Source organism: Bos taurus, chromosome 15 (assembly GCF_002263795.3).
Source record: "Bos taurus isolate L1 Dominette 01449 registration number 42190680 breed Hereford chromosome 15, ARS-UCD2.0, whole genome shotgun sequence".
NCBI classification, from domain to species: Eukaryota; Metazoa; Chordata; class Mammalia; order Artiodactyla; family Bovidae; genus Bos; species Bos taurus.
Window position 1 is genome coordinate 70,490,835 of NC_037342.1, and position 21,603 is coordinate 70,512,437.

The following is a 21,603-nucleotide window of genomic DNA, read 5'->3' on the forward strand; positions in this document are numbered from 1 at the left end:
ATTGGCCAGGGGTGCACTTACCAGGTTGGGCAGTAAATGTAGAAAAGATGCTTACCAGACTCAGTAGTGAGTCTGAGTGATCTAAGAAAGTACTGTTGTTGCATTATTGTTCTGACTGCAACTGTTGATATATTCACCACCTGTTTAGGTAAGGACACCTGTCAATTTTCATGACTTCACTAAGTCCTGAATAAATATTAATTAAGCACTATAGCTCTGAAAAACAAACTAAATGCTTCTTATTGTGGATTTAGGAACAAAGTGCTCAGGGTAATTACATGCTTAGATTGGAAACTTCTTGTAGTTTGTGAAAACACACAATTCTTACATGGCCTAAGCAAGATAAACATAAGGAAAAGAAAAGAATTATGAGAGCATTACAAAAAAAATCTCTTAATCTACTAGGAAGCTAAACATTTGGGAATTAAAATGATTTGTCATATCTATTCCAGTATGTGCAAAGAGTTACATTGAGGATTTGCTTGCAATGAAAAGGTAATAATAATAGCCAATACTTCTAACAATAGCCACTGTGTGTGACATTCTAACAAGCTCTTTAATGTTTTAAATGTAGATTACATGTAGGCTCTTTACAAATGGTCAATGATGAATAAATGTCATAGCAGCCCTATGAGGTAGATACTATCATTATCCTTGTTTTTCTGATGAGCAAGTGGAGGTGCAGAGATGTCATAACTTGCTCAAGGTCCCACATCTAGTAAACACTGAAACCAGGATTGGATTCCAAGCAAGGAAGCCACAGATTCAGTGTGCTTAGCCATCATGCTGTGCTACCACTGCAGGATGGCTGTGAAGAGACCACAGCTCAGGGAGCAGCCACTGAGAAATTCTAGTGAGGTGGCTGAGCTGGCGATAGCACTAACTAAAGGAAACTAGACGATGACACCCGCACCATAGAGAATGAGATTTAAATCTAGAGGTTTAGGCTCTGCATCTTGGAATCAGGATGCCCACAACACCTGCCCTGTTCTGTTGATAAAAGCTGAATGTCCCACAACACTTAAAAGCTAAACTCAACTTAGACCAACCATTCTCAACCCATTTCCCAAAATACCACTGGACTCCTATGTTAAGTAGTGTCTCAAGTAACTTGTTATCATATGTATCTGAGTAGCAAAGTTTGGAAAAAATGTCTTCATTCTTTTTTTCTTAATTTTTGATCGGAAGTTTTAGAGCAGTATAATTGCTTTACAATGTTGTGTTAGTTTCTGCTGTACAGTAAAGTGGATTGGCTGTATGGATCCATATATCCCCTCCCTTTCAAGCCTTTCTTCAACCCCTCCCCCCGCCATCCCATCCATCAAGGTCCCCACAAAGCACAGAACTGAGCTCGCTGTGCTATACTGCAGGTTCCCACTAGCTCCCTATTTACACTTGGTAGTCTACATAGGTCACAGCTATTTTTTCAATTTATCCCAACCTCCCCTTCCCCCAACCTGTGTCCACAAGTCCGTTCTCTATGCCTGCTTCTCTCTTCCTCCTCTACAAACAGATGCACCAGTACCAATCTTTTAGACTCCATGTATGTGAGAGTCGGACTGTGAAGAACGCTGAGCGCTGAAGAATTGATGCTTTTGAACTGTGGTGTTGGAGAAGACTCTTGCGAGTCCCTTGGACTACAAGGACATCCAACCAGTCCATTCTAAAGGAGATCAGTCCTGGGTGTTCTTTGGAAGGACTGATGCTGAAGCTGAAACTCCAATACTTTGGCCACCTCATGCGAAGAGTTGACTCATTGGAAAAGACCCTGATGCTTGGAGGGATTGGGGACAGGAGGAGAAGGGGACGACAGAGGATGAGATGGCTGGATGGCATCACCGACTCGATGGACATGAGTTTGGGTGAACTCCGGGAGTTGGTGATGGACAGGGAGGCCTGGCGTGCAGTGATTCACGGGGTTGCAAAGTGTCAGACACGGCTGAGTGACTGAACTGAATTGATGTGCATTATAAAATACAGTGTTACAAATGGAGGCTATTCAAGATTGTGCCCAGTCACTGCTATTCTCGTTAACTTTTTTAAAAAATTTCTTCACTGAGTAAGAGCAAAAGGAATGGCATTCTGGCTAATGTGATGAAACTGGGCACTGCCAGAGCCTATGGGGATATGTCCATGAGGATCATGTATGCACAAAAAGTTGGAAGAACTGGTGTAGTGGAAAGAACACCAGACTGAGTCAAGAGGCCAGGAATCTTGGCTCTGCTATTTAATAGCTGAATGACAATAAGCAGATTCTCTTGAACTATGATGACCTCTCTTTGCTGATAGGCAAGAAAAAAAAAAAAAAAAAAGGACTGGAACTAGATCAAGCTAGTACACCTTGATCCCCAAGGTCTGCTTCCTCTCCTAAAATCATGATGTTCTGATATCTAAAACTCCCACACAGAAAGCTGTGAGCAAAGGCAGATCTCACCCCACGTGACGGTTGCAGCATTCAACAAATAAATAATTGAGTTTCCCTGGTAATTGAGCTCAGCTGGTAAAGAATCTGCCTGCAAAACAGGAGACCCCAGTTCGATTTCTGGGTCAGGAGGATCTGCTGGAGAAGGGATGGACTACATACTTTAGTATTCTTGGCTTCCCTGGTGGCTTAGATGATAAAGTATCACTTGCAATGCATCAGACATGGGTTCAATCCCTGGGTTGGGAAGATCCCCTGGAGAAGGGAATAGCTACCCACATCAGTATTCTAGCCTGGAGAATTCCATGGACAGCGGAGCCTGGCGGACTATAGCCCATAGGGTCACAAAGAGTCAGACACAACTGAGTGACTTTCACTTTCTTACTTCTTTTCTACCAACTGTTGCACTGACCAAGCGTCTAATATATGCCAAGTTTTCTGCACTGTGCTTTATATGTGATTTATATGCTTTGTGCTGTGTGCCGTAGTCATGTCAGACTCTTTGTGACCCTGTGAACTGTAGCCTGCCAGGCTCCTCTCTCCATGGAATTTTCCAGGGAAGAAAACTGGAGCAGGTTGTCATTTCCTGTTCCAGGGGCTCTTTCCGACCCAGCGGTCAAACCTGTGTCCCCTGCATTGACAGGCAGATGTTTTACCACTGCACCACGTGAGAGTCCCATGTTTTACACATTCAGTAATATTTATTACAGCTTATGTGGTAGATGACATAATCTCAAAGGAGAAAAAAACGGATCTCAGGAGAATTTAAGTCCTCACTCAGGCTCAAACAGCTAGAAAATAGTGAAAAGCCCACAGTTCATTAGTTGGAGTAAAGGGTATTTAAACTTGGACTAAACTCCATGTTATGGACTGAATTGAGTCCATGACCATAAAAATTGATATGTTGACGCCCTAATTCCCAATGTGACTGTTTTTGAATGTGAGGCCTTTGTAGATGTAATTAAGGTTAAGTAAGGTCATAAGGGGTCTTCCCTGGTAGCTGAGTGGTAAAGAATCTGCCTGCAACTTAGGAGACCCTGGTTCGATCCCTGGGTCGGGAAGATCCTTTGGAGGAGGGCATGGCAACCCTCTCCAGTGTTCTTGCCTAGGGAATCCCATGGAGAGAGGAGCCTAGCAGGCTACAGTCCATAGGGTCGATACACAGTTGGACCTGATTGAAGCTACTAAGCAGCAGCAGCAGCAAGTTCGTAAGGGTGGGGTCCTGATCCTACAGGAACAGTGTCCTTATAAGAAGAATCATACACATTCTCTCCCTCTACCAGGCAAGAACACATGCAGGAAGAGGGCCATTCGCAAGGCAAGAAGGCCGCTCTCATCAAAACCCAACATGCTGGTAGCCTGATCGCAAACCTTCAGCCTCCACAACTATGAGAAAATGAATTTCTATTGTATAAGCCACCCAGTCCACCAACACCATATACACTAAAATTTTCCTTTGCCATTTTAATTAAGCAATGCATAGTCAGTGTATTAAAAACTGTCTGCAAAATAAGCAGAGGAATAGCGGAGGAGTTGGTGAGCTGATATTTTATATTAGATGGCTGTTATTGATGCTTCTTGGAGTTGTGCTGGCATAGCCTGCATGGCCTTACCCCAAAACCCTTGCTACCATCTGCATAGTTAACACTAACTTGGGACTTGCTTGGTCGTCCAGTGGTAAAGAATTCACCTTTCAGGGAAGGGGACAGGACATGGGTTTCATCCCTGGTCAGGGAATTATGATCCCACGTGCCCTGAGGCAACTAAGTCTGAGCACTGCAGCCAGAGAAACCTACACTGCTCAAAGACTTAACACAACCAAAAACAAAATAATAATAATACTAATTCACATGAACTAATAAACATGCCACTGGGTAACAAATGCTTGAACTATCACCCTCCAGGACTACCACCATTCGTGCTATTAATACTCGTTCTGCTGTTTCTATTCTCTGTCCTCCACCCGCATCTCCACATTGAGTCAATCTTTACAAAGGCTTTAACAATCCATCTACAACTAAAATTTCCACACTACCCCCATGATATAAGTATTATATCCTCTTAGGTGGGAAGTTGAGAGAGCTGCCGAGTTACCAATCAGTGGCAAACTTAAAACAATGTCAGGTCCCTATTCGGTGTTCCTGACCTATACCCTCTAAAGGTGCCCATATAGCCACCTTTCTTACTGAGCACTTTCACATCCACTATTTTTTCATGTTTTAAATGTATTTTCCAGATGCCTAATACATTTCAGGATGGCAGGAATTATTTCCAGTTCATGCCAGGAAATTTCAAAACATACTCCACCCAAAAGCCCCCAAAAATCCATACACAGTCAAACTAAATTCAGCCCTGGGAGTCACTGATTAGACACAGATTCCATTAATTGCTATCCAGATAGCTCTTGGAGTTACCATAGTTGTTGAACAATTTTAGGAAAATTCATTAGATTGATTAGTTCAATTAACTCAGAAACCAATGTATTAAAACAAGCAGGAAACCCCTGCTGTGTCCAAGAAATAAATAATAGACACACCCCAGATCTTGACTGCATGTGGGGCCCATGGAAATTTACCCATAAAGTAAAAAAAAAAACACTAAGACAGTCTGGGAAAAGACCAAGCTCAGGACTGGTTCAAGAATAAATAAATAAATAAATGAAAGAATTAAGAAACTGCTAGGAAGGCAAAAAGATTAAGGAGAGACCTCAAAGGACAGGAACTTTTTGGCAAGCCCAAAGATCAAAGAACTAAGACAGAAGTTCTTAGTTTTCAAGCATTCAAGAAAACCAAGAGGGAAAATGTCTATGAGTTGAGAAGCATGGCCTTCTTTGTTCAAAGCTGGTAATGGAATTAATCTTTTTTTTGTGAGCAAATGGACTAAATAAGAAAAATAAGAAGGGGAAGTCCTCTTGTTAAAAGTACGTATTCTTTTAGAACTAATAGATGTTTTTATGTATGGCTGAGTCACTTTGCTGTGTACCCAAAACCATCACAAAATTGTTAATCAGCCGTAAGAATGAAATATTGCCATTTGCAGCAACATGGATGGATATAGAGAGCACTAAACTTATTGAAGTCAGAGAAGACAGCTGCTAATCGTATCACTTATACATGGAATCTAAAAATACAGCTGAGTCTTTATACAAAAGAGAGACAGCCTCACAGACATAGAAAACACACAAGGTCGCCAAAGGGGAGCGGGGAGGGAAAGACAAATTTAGAATAGAAGATAACAGACACAAATTACAATACATAAAATAGACAAGCAACAGGGACTTACTATATAGCTCAGGCATTTATATTTCATATCTTGGAATAACTTGAAATAAAATCTGAAAAAAATAACTGAATCACTTTGCTGTAGACCTGAAACTCACATGGAATTATAAATCATTTATACTTCAGTTTTAAAAAGTTACTATTCAGTCGCTGGTCCCTTTAATATATTATCTTGGGGTGCCATTCTCATTATCCATTGTTTTGGGTAAAGTTTTTACTTAAGTATGAAAGTACAGGCTTTATCTCTTTCTCTTTCCCTTGCATTTCATTTAGTTTCAAATGAATGGTATAACTGCTAAAACTACAGATTTATACTATGACTAGAACCCCAGATCCACTGTGACTTTTATATTTGCTGCTAAAACTTACATAATGAAGACAACCCTGGCCATTTTATTTGTGGTGGAGGATGGATGGGTGTTCTTATAGCCATCACAAGCCCTTATGTCCTCAGGGCTAAAATACCCGCAATACTTTCCAAAGTTAGCCAGCCAAAAAGACCAGGACACCAACAGAACACTGATGTCCCTTATTCTCTCCCTGATTTTTCCTATTTTCTGTGGATCAGCATTTACCTAGGAGGTACAAAGTAGCACCTTCCAGGATTTTACTTTCTGTCCCACTGGGTTTCTTTTCCAGAAGGAAGACAAGGTTTTTATGATACCAGATGGATCAATGAATTAGAACAGACCACCTCTCTTCTAAAATGAGACCCATAAGTGGACGATGGTAGACAAAGGAGCAGGGAAACACAAAATGAACATGAAACTTTGAGAAAAGGAGCCAGCAAATTCCCAGAAACTAGAACAAAGATAACATCTTTCTGTGAATATCCTCAGTTATGAAATAAAAAGTGGAAGTGAAAACAAACTGCATCATCAACATGCCTGTCGATGTTCTGCACTAAGTTGTCCTTGGTTACAAGTCGTTCAAGTAATGGGAAGACCTCAGGTTCTTTAGAAGTGAGAGGATATGTGGATAGACAACAAGATGCCAAAGTCAATCTTTTTAAAAAAAACTGATTACAGGCAGACAGCAGTCTTTACAAGCATCTGAGGAAATCCAGAATCATTTTCAGTTCTGGGGAAGGAAGTCATTAGGAGGTTAATCAATTTTCCTGTTAGCTCATTAATAACAGTATCTGGTTGCATATAATCTGTAAATTATGGAAGTTCAAAATTCAGGAGTGGTGTGGTTGGAAAGACTGAAGGAGCATAAGGTTTAGAAAATCTATTTTATTATACCACATGGAATTAATATGCCAAATAACATCTTCCATTTCCTGCTTACACATGCAGAAACATTGATAAAATGATTAATGATAGCTAGAATTTATGAATAATTCCTCTGTTCTAAGCACTTTGTTGCACGCTTACATGGAACATTTCGTATAATACAGCAACTGTGGGGCATATTTAATATTAATATACATCCCCATTTTGATTAACGTTTAAAGTTTTTCATTTTTAAAATGGAGGTTAAATATTTTAAAATAATTAATAAAATAATCAGTGTACTATATACTAATTGTCTAGATCCAGGTCCTAAATAAATCTTAAGTGAATGCTAAAAACAAAAATCTCGATTTTATAGCCAAGGAAATGAAGGGCTAGCAAGAATAACTTTTGTAAGAAATAGTTAATTTTTTTTGTTATTGTTTTTCAGTCACTAAGTCATGTACAACTCTTTTGTGACATCATAGACTATAGGCCCCCAGGCCCATCTGTCCATGAGATTTTCCAGGCAAGAATACTGGGGTGAGTTGCCATTTCCTTCTCCAGGAGATCTTCCCAACCCAGGGGTTGAACCCTTGTCTCCTGCATTTTCTGGTGCATTCTTTACCATTGAGCCACCAGGGAAGCCCTTAAAAAAAACTGAATACAGATAGTAAATAGCAAAACTAGAATGTAAAGATATTATTTTATATATTTTTCATATATCAATAACTGGAGACAGAATATGATGGCAAGAACATAGATTTTACAGTTAAAAATGATCTGGATTGAGTACTGGTTCTATTGTGTACTAGTGTGCGTTAAGACATACTTTACATCTCCTTAATTTTCTTATTTTCAAAATACAAGCAATTTTAGATACTTTGCAAGTTTGGTACGCAAATGAAATGATATAATGCATGGATAGTGAGTAGTATATATCTATAAGGAAATAATAACAGACTTTCTTCATTATTTTGTCCATATGATAAATTTACTGAGTATCACTCAAAAATAACAGATAGCATTACTATATTTTCAGACCCTGGCACATAGTGGGCACTCAAACAATATTAATGTCTTTCTCATTCTTTCTCATCTCTCTTTATGCAACAACTACACGTTCCTGACATAACTATTGAGCCAAACAGATTAAATAAGAAAACAAATTTAAAAAGCAGCAATTTTAAAATACCAAAGATTAATTGAATAAAAATATGACCCTGAATATACATTTTAAAGGGTTTCCCAGGTGGCTCAGTGGTAAAGAATCCACCTGCCAATGCAGGAAATGCAAGAGACCTGGGTTCAGTCCCTGGGTGAAGAAGATCCCCTAGGGTAAGAAATGGCAACCTACTCTAGTATTCTTGTTTGGAAAATTCTATGGACAGAGGAACCTGGTGGGCTACAGTCCATGGCGTCTCAGAGTTGAATGTGACTGAGTGATTGACTGACTGATGGACACTATTTTTAATTAAGATGAACTTTGGATAACTACCCTTACAAAGCAATTAGGATCCTTTTAAAAATAAACTCATAGATAAAGCCAAAATCTAAGATAAAAGTTTGCTATATGGCAGCTAAATGCCAAGAAGGTTAAAAATGTGACAGATATTACAATGAGATGAAATTCAAGACAAATTTCTACCATCCTGTATAGTTTTATGTGATAAAACCTCTAAATTCTAAAATGTTTTGCACTCAGATCTCCTTCTGTGCCACAACCTATAACTCTCATTAATTTTACAGAATTGTCTGCCTATAAAAACTGGCATGTTTTCATCCACAACACGTTTCCATTAGATTTAAATTTTAAAGATAAACTCAGTCAATCCCAAGGGGGAAAACAAATTTGCTGGGGTAAGGAGAGGCCTAAAGAGGGTTGTGGTCATCAGTATTACTCAGCATGGAGGGGAAATGCATGTCCAAGGGTTACTTAGAGAATTGCTGAATATTTAAAGTTCTAGACTCAATTATGAAATAAAAATGTGACCCAGTAAAATATTCTAGCTGACCTACAGGTCCACAAAGGACTTTGGAGTAACCAAGAGTCTCTTGTGAGTTTTCAATCTTAAGTCTTCAGACTAAGAATTTACACATATTCATCCATGCATGCTTGCGTGCTAAGTCACTTCAGTCGTGTCCAACTCTTTGCGACCCTATGGACTGTAGCCCACCGAGATCCTCTGTCCATGGGATTCTCCAAGCAAGAATACTGGAGTGGGTTGCCATGTCCTCCTCCAGGGGATCTTCCTGACCCAGGGATCAAACCTGCATCTTTTATGTCTCCTGCATTGGCAGGTGGGTTCTTTACCACTAACTTCACCTGGGAAGTCCCACATATTCACACACATGTAATTAAAAGTAGTCTAGAGTTCCTGATACCTTATCACATCACCACTTTCTGCCCACATACTCACTCTCTTGCACCTACAGTGGTCTACATTCTTCTTTCAAGACACATAGCAACCACTTGAAGGTCTTAGCAGTTCCCACTTGTTATGTCCAGGAAAATTTTCTTCTAAATATCTGCATGACCTATTCTTTCACCTCTTTTTTCACCAACTGTCTCTTCAAGATGTGTTTTCTGACCACTGTATTTATAATTTCCATTACACCTCTACACCCTGTCCACCTCTTCATATAGGCTCTGAATCCTCAAACTACCTAGACCTTTGCTCTCCAATATGGTAGCTAGTATCCTATGTGTTTAAGCTTACATTTGAATGAGCTAAAGTGAAATAGTATTTATAATTTAGCCCTTCTTTCAAGGGTTTAATAGCCACTTGTGGCCAGTAACTATCATACTGGACAGCAAAGCTATAGCATATCTGATAATGAAGAAATTTCTATAAGACAATGTTGCTCTAAATGTATATATATACACACACACACACACACACACACACACACTTTATAAAGATTACTTTCATACTCCTGTCTACCAACCTACCCATAAACATCCTAAATTGTAAGCTCTGAAAAAGTCAGTACCTATTGTCTGTTTTGTTGATTGCCTTATTCTCAATACCTAGGACAGTACTTGGTCCAGAGCAGATATTCAATTAATATTTGTTGAGTGAATAAATGGATTAAATCATAACCACTCATTGTGGTCAGTAGTCATGTCTGACTCTTTGCGGACATTACTCTGCCAACAAAGGTCCGTGTAGTCAAGGCTATGGTTTTTCCTGTGGACATGTATGGATGTGAGAGTTGGACTGTGAAGAAGGCTGAGCACCGAAGAATTGATGCTTTTGAACTGTGGTATTGGAGAAGACTCTTGAGAGTCCCTTGGACTGCAAGGAGATCCAACCAGTCCATTCTGAAGGAGATCAGCCCTGGGATTTCTTTGGAGGGAATGATGCTGAAGTTGAAACTCCAGTACTTTGGCCACCTCATGCGAAGAGTTGACTCATTGGAAAAGTCTCTGATGCTGGGAGGGATTGGGGGCAGGAGGAGAAGGGGACGACAGAGGATGAGATGGCTGGATGGCATCACTGACTCAATGGATGTGAGTCTGAGTGAACTCTGGGAGTTGGTGATGGACAGGGAGGCCTGGCGTGCTGCGATTCTTGGGGTCGCAAAGAGTCAGACACGACTGAACGACTGAACTGAAGACTGTAGCCTGTCAGGCTCTTCTGTCTGGAATTTTTCAGGCAAGAATACTGGAGTAGGTTGCCACTTCTTACCTCAGGGGATCTTCCTGATCCAGGGATCGAACCCATGTCTCTTGTGTCTCCTACTTTGACAGGCAGATTCTTTATCACTAGTGCCACCCGGAAGCCCAATCATTCATTATTCCCGTTAAAAAAGTCAGAAATTATAGAGTAATTGCATCACCCCTCCTTGGAGGGAATTTTAGCATGTCAAATATCCCTTGGCTGCATTTCACCAGGACCACTTTATATACTGTTTATAATTGTCCAAACACCACTGAATGTTAAATCTTTTAAGACTATGGTTTCCTGTAATCACTTGTCATTTCTGCTGGAGTGAGAATCACTGAAATGTGTCTGGATTTATGACAGAAAAGTCTATCAACTCCTAAGCCTGCCAAAGACTGTTAAGCATCATAAAAATTTTAGGAATTGAGCATTTCATTTGAATAGGTTTATCATATCCATACCACACCATGGAACGTACATGTAGATTACTGATGGATGGAGACCATTAGTCAGTCTATTTCATTTCATATTTTAAGTACGCATTTGCCCTGTAAAATTCATTTTTTAATTCCTGTTTCTACTTATTAATGAAAGCCTAAGTGTGAGTGATCACGTTCTTCCTTGGGTGACCTTGCAAAGAACAAAAAGGACTCCTGAAACTCTAATTCATTACTGCCAGTACTGTACAGGATCATTTGACAATCCTTATACTAGTCAAAGCAACATCTTTAAAGTTGGATCTAAACTTAAACAGCTCTTGATCTGTAGGTATCAATTTTTTTTTTAATTTTGGAGAACTGAGTTTATCATATTTTCTTTACTCTAAACAAAACTTAGCTCAGATGGTAAATAATCTACCTGCAATGCCCAAGACCAGAGTTTGATTTCTGGGTTGGGAAGATCCCCTGCAGGAGGAAATGGAAACCCACTCCAGTCTTCTTGCCTGGAGAATTCCATGTACAGAGGAGCCTGGTGGGCTACAGTCCATAGGGTCTCAAAGAGTCAGAAAGGACCTCACAACAAACACTTCACTTCAAACAAAATGGAACTTCACAGAATATTAAAAAGCACACAAAACATTTAAATAAAAATACTTAAAAGAAAACTCACACATAATCTCACAACCAGAATATAATATTTGTTAATATTTTGGCATGTTTCTCTGTTGTTTGCTGTCTCCTCCCATCCCTGTTTTTTAAATGCATTCTTAATTCTATGTATCTCTAATTGACTTTCAGCTTTCCTCTCTTAACACTATAATAGCCCTTGGCATTCATGTGTTCAACTGTTGTTACTTTATTTCAAATTGCCCTGACCGGTAATGATTTGTATTTTCTAAGACACAAATTTGAATCACGCAGGGAATGTGAATAATTTAAGCTGATGAATGAGTCTATTAGATTGCCTATAATTTGAACCTCAATGTGGCTCTATTGCTCTGTCTTCATTGCTGGATATGTAATGACTTGCATTCATGGTGAAGCTGTCATCGGGAGGTGGAATACAGTGAAGATAGCCAGTCACATTTGGGTTCAGATACAACTTCCATCCTTCCACTGAATCTGTGGATATTCACTTAACCAGGCATGATACCAGCATCTGGATAGACAGACAGCTGATTCTGACTAGAGCTTTCTATGCTTCTGGTGTTATGGTCATTCAATCCTCACAACCAGTATTATCTCTGCTATATTGTTAATAAAATAGACACAAAGTGAAAGCAAATAATTTACAAGTGATGAAGCAATGGCTCTAACTCAGGCATTCTGACTTGTTTCCCTCCTCTTAACCATCATTGCTTCATTGGAAGTACTCGGTCTTGGAAAACTTATTTAACTGCGTTGAGCCTCAGTGTATTTTTCTGTATTAAATAAGATGCAGGGCAACTCAAGATGCCTTCGCACATTTTGAATAATTCATAAGTATTGGCTATTATTATTATCCTCTTAGTAAAAATGTAGACACCTTCGAAGGGAACAGGAAGAATTCCCTGTAGACGTCAAGAATTTACTATATATAATCATCATTTTCCCACGGTATTAAAATCTCTTTGTAAGCCTTATTTTAATGATGACAGCATAGCCCACATATGGATGTATTATACACATTTAAACATTTCCTTTACCCCTAGGCATTTATATTGCTTCTGAATTCAGTTTTCACTTAAGCAATGACTAAAGCAAAGGATTTCAGAGACATAATCTATGTACATTCAATAAATATTTATCCATCATCTCCCATGTTAAAAACTCTGTGACAGAAACGTCAGGTACCATAGTGAGGGCTCACAGTGGGTTAAAATGAGTCCACAGGGAAGACGCCAGGCAGTGTTAAACAGGCTGAAAAGAGGGTGGGACCTCATTTACCAGGGAAGACCAAGACCTGTTTTTAGGAGATGATAGAAGAGTTCCAACAAGTTAGAAAATGCAAATAGAGGAGAAAGAGCACAAGGAGTATGGGAAGTGATGGTAAAGGCAGAGGAAGCTCTTTGAACAAAAGCTAGACAGTGGCCAAGAATGAGCCCAGTTTCACGGATAGCGAGTGGTCACCAGACTGACTGGAGCAAAGACGATGGAGAAAAAGGGTAAAAGATTTAAAAACGAAGATAAAAGAAATTTTAGAAAGTATTTTAAAAGGTAAGTAATATGGACTGGTTCAGTGACAGGAAGACGAATCCATTATTTTGTTTGCAACAGGGAAATCATGATAGATTTTCGCTGAATACAGTGGGTACAAGTTAAAACAGCACAAACAGCATCATATAATGTCATTAGAAAAACCACTGAGGCCTGGACCAGCTAGGATGCAAGAGATGAAATACACAGATAAATCTTTTTTTAAAAAGTAGGAGAGAGAATACCTGCATTTACATAGGCATAGGGCACCGGACCATGAGTGCCAGGCTGACCCAGGGAGTCAGAGTAAACAAACAAAATATCAGGCCAGTTGAATGGCTCCTTTCAATCTCATACTCTTCTCTTTCATTGTTAAATAAAGAGAATCCAGGGATATTAGACAAGATAAAAGGCCTCATAAGTATTTAACTGTTCAGTCATGTCTGACTCTTTACAACTCTATGGAGCCCATCAGGCTCCTCGGTCCATGGGATTTTCCAAGCAAGAATACTGGAGTGGATTGCCATTTCCTTTTCCAGGGGAGCTTCCTGACCCCAAGATCCAACCTGTGTCCCCTGCATCTCTTGTATTGGCAGAGCCACCTGGGAAATCCAAAGAACCCCAAATTCCCAATTAATAGAGATCTGGGTAACTACTTCTGTCATTTATTTTTAGACCTCCTTAAGAAGGGACTAATCAAGACTGGGCTCAGTGTGTCCAGAGTGATGTGTCTGAAAGGTGCCTTCCTCATTTGCAATATTGGACAATCATTAGAGCACACACTATTCCAAAATGTCACCCAAGAGAACAGACAAGATACCAATAAGAGGGGTATCTGCAGAATGAAATGTGCCAACCACAGTTTTATCTGCAGTGCCTTTAGGGAAATTAATTCTTTGCTTCCTTTCCAAGACCTTCCATTCATGTATCCCTTTGCAAAACTAATTATTTTTAAATGACTGCATGTTTTCCATCCAACTGTAGGCGTCTTTAGTTTCTCCAACTTATTCTACAATTTTTTAGTTTCTACCTGAAATTGATTTTTGGAAAGGCTTTCTGTTCTAAGTTTTATACTTACTTATATTAAATTCATTATTTCAATACACTGAGACATGCAGTTTGTAAAACTTAAAAATTGTTTTGAATGTGTGTGTTTGTGTATGCCTTTAACACAGAGGGAACATTTTGGAGATCAGAGATATATTTTATCCAATTTAGCTTTATATCCCACAAGTGATTCAGCTTCCAAAATTTCCCATGAGATGACTTTCAAAATCCAATAGCTTTTTATTCTATGAAGGCTGCCAAATACTCAATAGCCTCAGAATTTATTAAAATCCTTATTGCACAATGTTGATCTGGGTTATATATAATTCCAGTTTCATTTAGCATTTGTATCTTTCAACATGTGTGTATTAATCCCCTCCCCATAACTTGGATTTATTTAATAACCACTCATCTCTTAATGTCTTGGTCCACCAAATCCTATTCTTTCATTATTTCCCTGTTTTTTCAGCTTTTTGCAACTTGCACTTTTTAAAACTTGTAGTGTCCATGATAAATGCAATGTGATAACCACAATTTTTAAAGACAAGACAACATAACCCAAAGATCATGATCTTTGACTTAGATAAACCTGATTTTTTGTACAATACTTTTATTCATTTTCTTAATGCATATTAGAAAATAACCTACTGGTTCTTATAAGCCTGTATTTATTAATTCATCTATAAAATTAAAAAAAAATAAGTTTTACCTACAGGTTTTTGGGGGATTAAACAAGTTAATGTGTGGAAAATGCTTAGCCTGCATGGAATAAATATTCAATAAATTACTATAATTTCATCCCAAGGCACCTTCCACATTTCCCATTAACAAATAGTCCTTCCTTTGCTACGACTTGTCTCAACTCTAGTGCTTAGAGTCTGCTTTGTTCTTTGTTATGCTCTCTTAGTAGTTATTTGAAGGGCCACCTGAAAGCATAATAGTTTATGCTCCATGAGTACTGGAGTGACTGACAAAAATGGCATGGAGAAGAAGCAAAGATCTCATACTCTTCCTTCAGTCTTCCTCCCTTAGCCAATCTCTTCTTCCCTAAGTTTTAGTTTAAGCACTATATTTTTGAGACATGATTCCACCTCAAATGTAGTTAGAAGAAATTAACAGAATAATTAGTACTGCATTGTATCCACCACACTAAAATACAGGTCTCTTTCCAGGTCCTGTACCCACAAAGTTGGAGCTACTTCATATGGAGAACATGTTTCAACCCATTTTGTCTCTTCACCTCTTAGGAACAATGTGACATGAAATAGGCACTGAATTAATAAATTGTTTTGAATGGGAGTCACAAATAACACAATGAGACTCATGATATCCATTCACATACTTTTACTCATCCTACTTCTAGAGCTTTGTAATATTGAAATATCCTCCAGATGTTATCTTATTTGTCTCCCATCATCTGGTCAGGCAGAAACCCATCCGGGCAACGTCAGAAAGATGGTGGTTGATCCTATCCTCTTAAAATAAGATGGAATCACCACAGTAACCTATAAGAATCTGTTGTATAGACCATGATTATTGACAGAACATAAAGCACTTGTAAAATAGAAAAATACCAACAAAATCTGATGTGTAAATGAATCCCTATAATTTGCCTGTGTAAAAAAAAAACATGAATTGGCCAGTTGAAGCTGAAATAATGGCCTACGTCTATTGCTCATATAAAACAGATATAATCTATTTGAATATCTAAAACTTTTGTCATGAATTAGTCTAAACTTCTGTAGGGTTCGAGAGGAAGACAGAGATGAATGTTGTTTCTTGATGACTTTAGGATTAAGTGATTAAGCTTACTCTGTTGTCAACATAACTTAAAAAACTTAAAAACAAAAAGAAGATGTCATATATATATATATACATAGAATATTACTCAGCCGTAATCTAGGACAACCCAGGGGGTGGGGCGGGTGGGGCGTGGAGGGAGGTTGGAGGTGGGGTTCAAGATGGTGGGACACATGTACACCCATGGCTGACTCATGTCAATGTATGGCAAAAACCACCATGGTATTGTAAAATAATTAGCCTCCAATTAAAATAATTTTATTTTTTTAGCTTAATACCTTTATTGGAAAAATAAGCTAAAAAGAAAAATATTAGTTGCTTTGAAATATATCCCTAAAATAAATAAAAATTCAAAAACAAACACAACTGTGAAGTAATGCCTTTTGCAGCTACATGGATGGACCTAAAGACTATCCTACACAGTGAAGTAAACCAGACAAAGGGACACAAATATCATGATGTTCCTTGTATGAGGGATCTAAAATGACAAATGACATAAATGAACTTACATACAAAACAGAAATAAACTCACTGACATAGAAAATAGATTTATGGTTACAAAGACTTCCGTGGTGGCTCAGGGTAAAGAATCTGCCTGTAATGCAGGAGATGCAGGAGACTTGGGTTCGATAACTGGGTAGGGAAGATCCTCTGGAGGAGGAAATGGCAACCCACTCCAGTGGAAGAATCTCATGTCCAGAGAAGCCATGAGGCCACACAGAGTCGGACATGTAGGAAGCGACTAAGCACCGTGCAATTCAACTTTACCTGAATTAACGTATAGAATTTCCCCCAAAATACATGATCTAGAAGCTGTTCTTTGATTTTTTAAAAAGGGTACCTTGAGGCTCAGAGAAATTCAATGATTTACCAGAAATCATGTGGTTATTAAGGGAAATGTTGACTCGGGTATTTAATTTCAAGTCACCTGACTCACGGTCCAGCGCCCATTCCTTTATGGCCCAGATGACTAGCCTATCTTACCAGCAAAAAAATTTAGGCCAGATCAACATTAGACCGATAAATTAACTCCCTCTTTTGTTCTGATATATACAGCAAAACTTTATGTATTTCCTATGAGCAGTTTTCAGCAATGCCTCAAATCCACCACAACAATGCATTAAACTTCATTCGATTGTGAAAGGTGGTTGCCGCCCTGGCAAATGATGTGGATTGTTGCCAGTAGCATCTCCCTAGTACAGAGTTAGCTCCAAGCTTATATATTCCCCGATGCCCAATGGGATGGAAAGTCATTTATGATCATTCATATAACAGTAATAATCCTGCTTATGCTTGAAAATAGTTAAAGCCAGTCACAAACCATTTCTCCTTAGTTCTTAGTCAGATTCCATAAAGTCTACATAGAACATTTATGGGAGTCAGTCTTGTACGTTCCACAGAGCAATGGATCTAAGAAGTCTGGTTTCCAGTTTGGTATCTGGTCCTAATTAGCTCTATGATCTTGGGAAAATTCATTTCTGAGCCCAGTTTTAAAATATATAATATAATAGCCTAAATCCCCTTCCTCCTGGAATATAGTTTATTTCACGGGCACACACACACACATACACAAACAGGGCTTCCCTGGTGGCTCAGACAGTGAAGAATCTGCCTGCAATGTGGGAGACCCAGGTTCAATTCCCGGGTTGGGGAGATCTCCTGGAGAAAGGAATGGCAACCTACTCCAGTATTCTTGCCTGAGAAGTCCCATGGGCGGATGACTTGATGGGCTATAGTTCATGGGGTCACACAGAGTCATACACAACTTAACAACTAACACACATACACACACACCACACAAGCTATACATATTGCATTTGAATAGTTATTTAAATTCCTATTAACTTATCAGGTATTTATTTATAACTAAGTTCTCTGAGTTTACAGTCTTTTATCTCAGGTTCTGGGCTTCCCTGGTGGCCCAGGCAATAAAGAATCAGCCTGCAATGTAGGAGACTGAGCTTCGATCCCTGGGTTGGGAAGATCCCCTGGAGAGGGAAATGGCAACCCACTCCAGTATTTCGCCTGGGAAATCCCTTGGGCAGAGGAGCCTGGTGGGCCACAATCCATGAGGTCACAAAAAGAGTCAGACGTGACCTAGCAGCTAAACAACAGCAACAATCTCAGGTTCTGGAGGATCTTCTTTATTAACTGAGTCTCACATCCCCCATTCTTGAAAAGTGAGACCTCAAAAACTGTTTTTCTGTTATTGCCCATATGGTGCCATAACATGAAATTAACATTGGAACATAATGCACTGAGAAGCAACTCAAATAAAAAGTGTCCTTTCTGGAAAAAAAAAAAAAAAAGGCTAAACAGAGGACACACAATGCAAATGAACTGAATGGGGATTCTGGGAGGGAGAGCTATGTAATTTTTATGGTGGGATCTCTGGCAGAAGAAGTTGGTTTTAAAATTGAGTATAATTTAAACACACAGTAAATCAATGGTATCTCCTCCTCTCTCTCTCCTCCTAATGGATTAGCAGAGCCTATAAAACTCACCTTATATTTTTCTCTTTTAATCCACGTAAGCAGGTGATGCTTTTTCAAGGTGATGATTATGATGATCACAGTTTTCAGCCTGCCTATATCTCCATTCTATCTTCCCCAAAATACTGCTTCTCTGTAAAGTTAGAATTAGGTCAATGAGTTTATGTCTAACAGTGCTCTCCTCCCAAATATTTATGTACATATCTGGTTCAAAAGGACACAGCGGGGGAAGGAGAGGGTAGCATGAATTGAGAAAGCAGCATTGACATATATACACTATCATGTGTGAAATAGCTAGCTAGTGGGAAGCTGCTATATAACACAAGGAGCCTAGCCTGGCGCTCTGTGATGACCTAGAGAGGTGGGATGGAAGCAGAGGGATGCTCCAGAGGGAGGGGATATATACATAATTCTGGCTGATTCGAGATGTTGTAGGGCAGAAACCAACACAGTATTGTAAAGCAATTATTCTCCAGTTTAAAAAAAAAAAAAAAGCCACGGAGCTGAAGCATGGGTTTGTTTTTTTTTATGGAAGGAGACAGGGGAATATAAAGGTATAAAGTCTTAGATTGACAGAGGGTTTGCAACTTCTCATTTGAATGCAGGATCATTTCCCTCATTCTTGAGTCAATTATTTCTTGTTGAGAGCACAGGGTTACATAAACTGTAGAAACAACGGGTGTTAAAAAGAGAAGGATAGAGTGTAAGAATACTAAGCGAAAAAAGGGCCACAAAATATAAAAAATTTCTAACCATGGTTACTGAAAATCAAGAGACCTGAAATATAACATGAATTTTTAATTCCTAATAAAATTTAGATATCATACAATAAGGAGAAAAAAAAAAAAGCTACCACTCAAGGTAGACCTGCCACTGCAAGGTAAAGAGCATGATGAACCACAGCTTTCTCATCCATTCATCTGCTGATGGACATCTAGGTTGCTTCCATGTCCTGGCTATTATAAACAGTGCTGCGATGAACATTGGGGTACACGTGTCTCTTTCCCTTCTGGTTTCCTCAGTGTGTATGCCCAGCAGTGGGATTGCTGGATCATAAGGCAGTTCTATTACACAATGGAGTATTACTCAGCCATTAAAAAGAATACATTTGAATCAGTTCTAATGAGGTGGATGAAACTGGAGCCTATTATACAGAGTGAAGTAAGCCAGAAGGAAAAACACCAATACAGTATACTAACGCATATATATGGAATTTAGAAAGATGGTAATGATAACCCTGTATACGAGACAGCAAAAGAGACACTGATGTATAGAACAGGCTTATGGACTCTGTGGGAGAGGGAGAGGGTGGGAAAGATTTGGGAGAATGGCATTGAAACATGTGAAATGTCATGTATGAAACGAGATGCCAGTCCGGGTTCAATGCACGATGCTGGATGCTTGGGGCTGGTGCACTGGGACGACCCAGAGGGATGGTATGGGGAGGGAGGAGGGAGGAGGGTTCAGAATGGGGAACACATGAGAAATAAAGGAATAAAAATTAAAAAAAAAAAAAAAAAGAGCATGATGAGTCATTTGGTACCCCATGGCTTTCCCTGGTGGCTCAGTGGTAAAGAATCTGTGGATTTGATCCCTAGGAGGGGAAGATCCCTGGAGAAGGAAATGGCAACCCACTCCGGTATTCTTGCTTGGGACATCCCATGGACAGAAGAACCTAGTGGGCTATAGACTATGGCGTCTCAAAAGAGACATGTCTTAGCAACTAAACATCAATAACAATAATCCAGAGAGCAACCAGTATGATAGATTTATTAAGGTGCTGTTTTATAAGAGAGAAAATTGAGGCAGAGAGATGTGGTAGGCAAAAGAAGAGGAAGGAGGATGTGAACCCAAGTCTTTTTGACTCCAGAATTCCCATGCTGCAAACCAGAAGCTCTCCCTTTTTCCATTAACTCATAACTCCCAGCTCATTCTTCTCTTCTCTCCTTCAACCATCTTTTCAAAATAAAGTACTATTAACCCATCTCAACTCAGCAATATCAGAAAGGTTATCATATTTAATGGGCAACCTCCACGTGTGAAGCATTTCATTTTTCCATGGGGCAAATCTAATTGAATTTTGATCCCCATATTTGTCCACGTGTGTGTGGCTTCCAGACAAATTGGCAAAGCAGAATAGACTATAGTTTGGACTTCATTCCAAGGAAACTACAACATGCATTGTGACTTGCAGCCTTTTTATGAGAGTCTTACTTCAGACCATCTCAGGGACGGGAAAAAAAAAAACAGTTAATGCTTCCTTTACTTCCATACTGAAAGCTATGGTATACAAACAAGTCTACATTAGTCTGATTTATAGAAATCAGAATACGTGCAACACAATAATTAGCAGAAGTATGTTCCTAAGTGCTTCTTCATGAATTATAAGTAGCTCCTAACAATGATTCTTTGCTTATGTGATGATGCTCACAAATCATCCTTTCAAATATATGACTCTTGTCTGCACTTGAGAGGTTTGCATTTGTGAATTACAAGCTCTTCTTTGGTCCAGTTTTTCCTTCTCCCATGTTATAAATATGATAACACATTGCTCAAGGATGAAGTAAGTTCCATTTTCCCCTTGGCATACTGGGAAGTGATCTGTAGGGTGTCTGCATAGACCAATAAATATGTATTTAGCAGTGACACAACTGTTTGGTAACAATGCTGGGCCATCATAGCAGGTCAGGACACACAGGTGAAAAAAGGATGTGAAGTATTAAGGCACACCAAAGTTTCAATTCTTTTACAAATAGAAGGAAAATATAGTCATTAGAGAAGTCAGGATATAACAAAATCCATTAACTTAAGAAATATTCAAAGCAAATGGAATCTTCTCTCCTTCTACCCCTTCAAAGTGTAACTGTCTTCTTTAACTATTCCTCCCCCTCAAAGCAGTCTTTTCCTCTGTATCTACTGCACTATTCCATTTAAAACCACACATTTTAAAGACATAGTTAAACTTTTCATTTTCACCTATAGTTCATATTTGGCAGGATAAATAACTATTTAAAAATACATTTTAAAAAATGAATGAAGGAAAAAAGAAAACAATTATAGTTAT

At 38.9% G+C, this 21,603-nt stretch overlaps 1 protein-coding gene across 5 annotated transcripts in view; it reads right to left on the reverse strand.

The window, feature by feature from the left end:
* The window catches only part of LRRC4C (leucine rich repeat containing 4C), a 1,420,098-nt gene that overhangs the window by 92,913 nt on the left and 1,305,582 nt on the right, over positions 1–21,603 (reverse strand). The gene's annotated exons all lie outside the window — the stretch shown is intronic.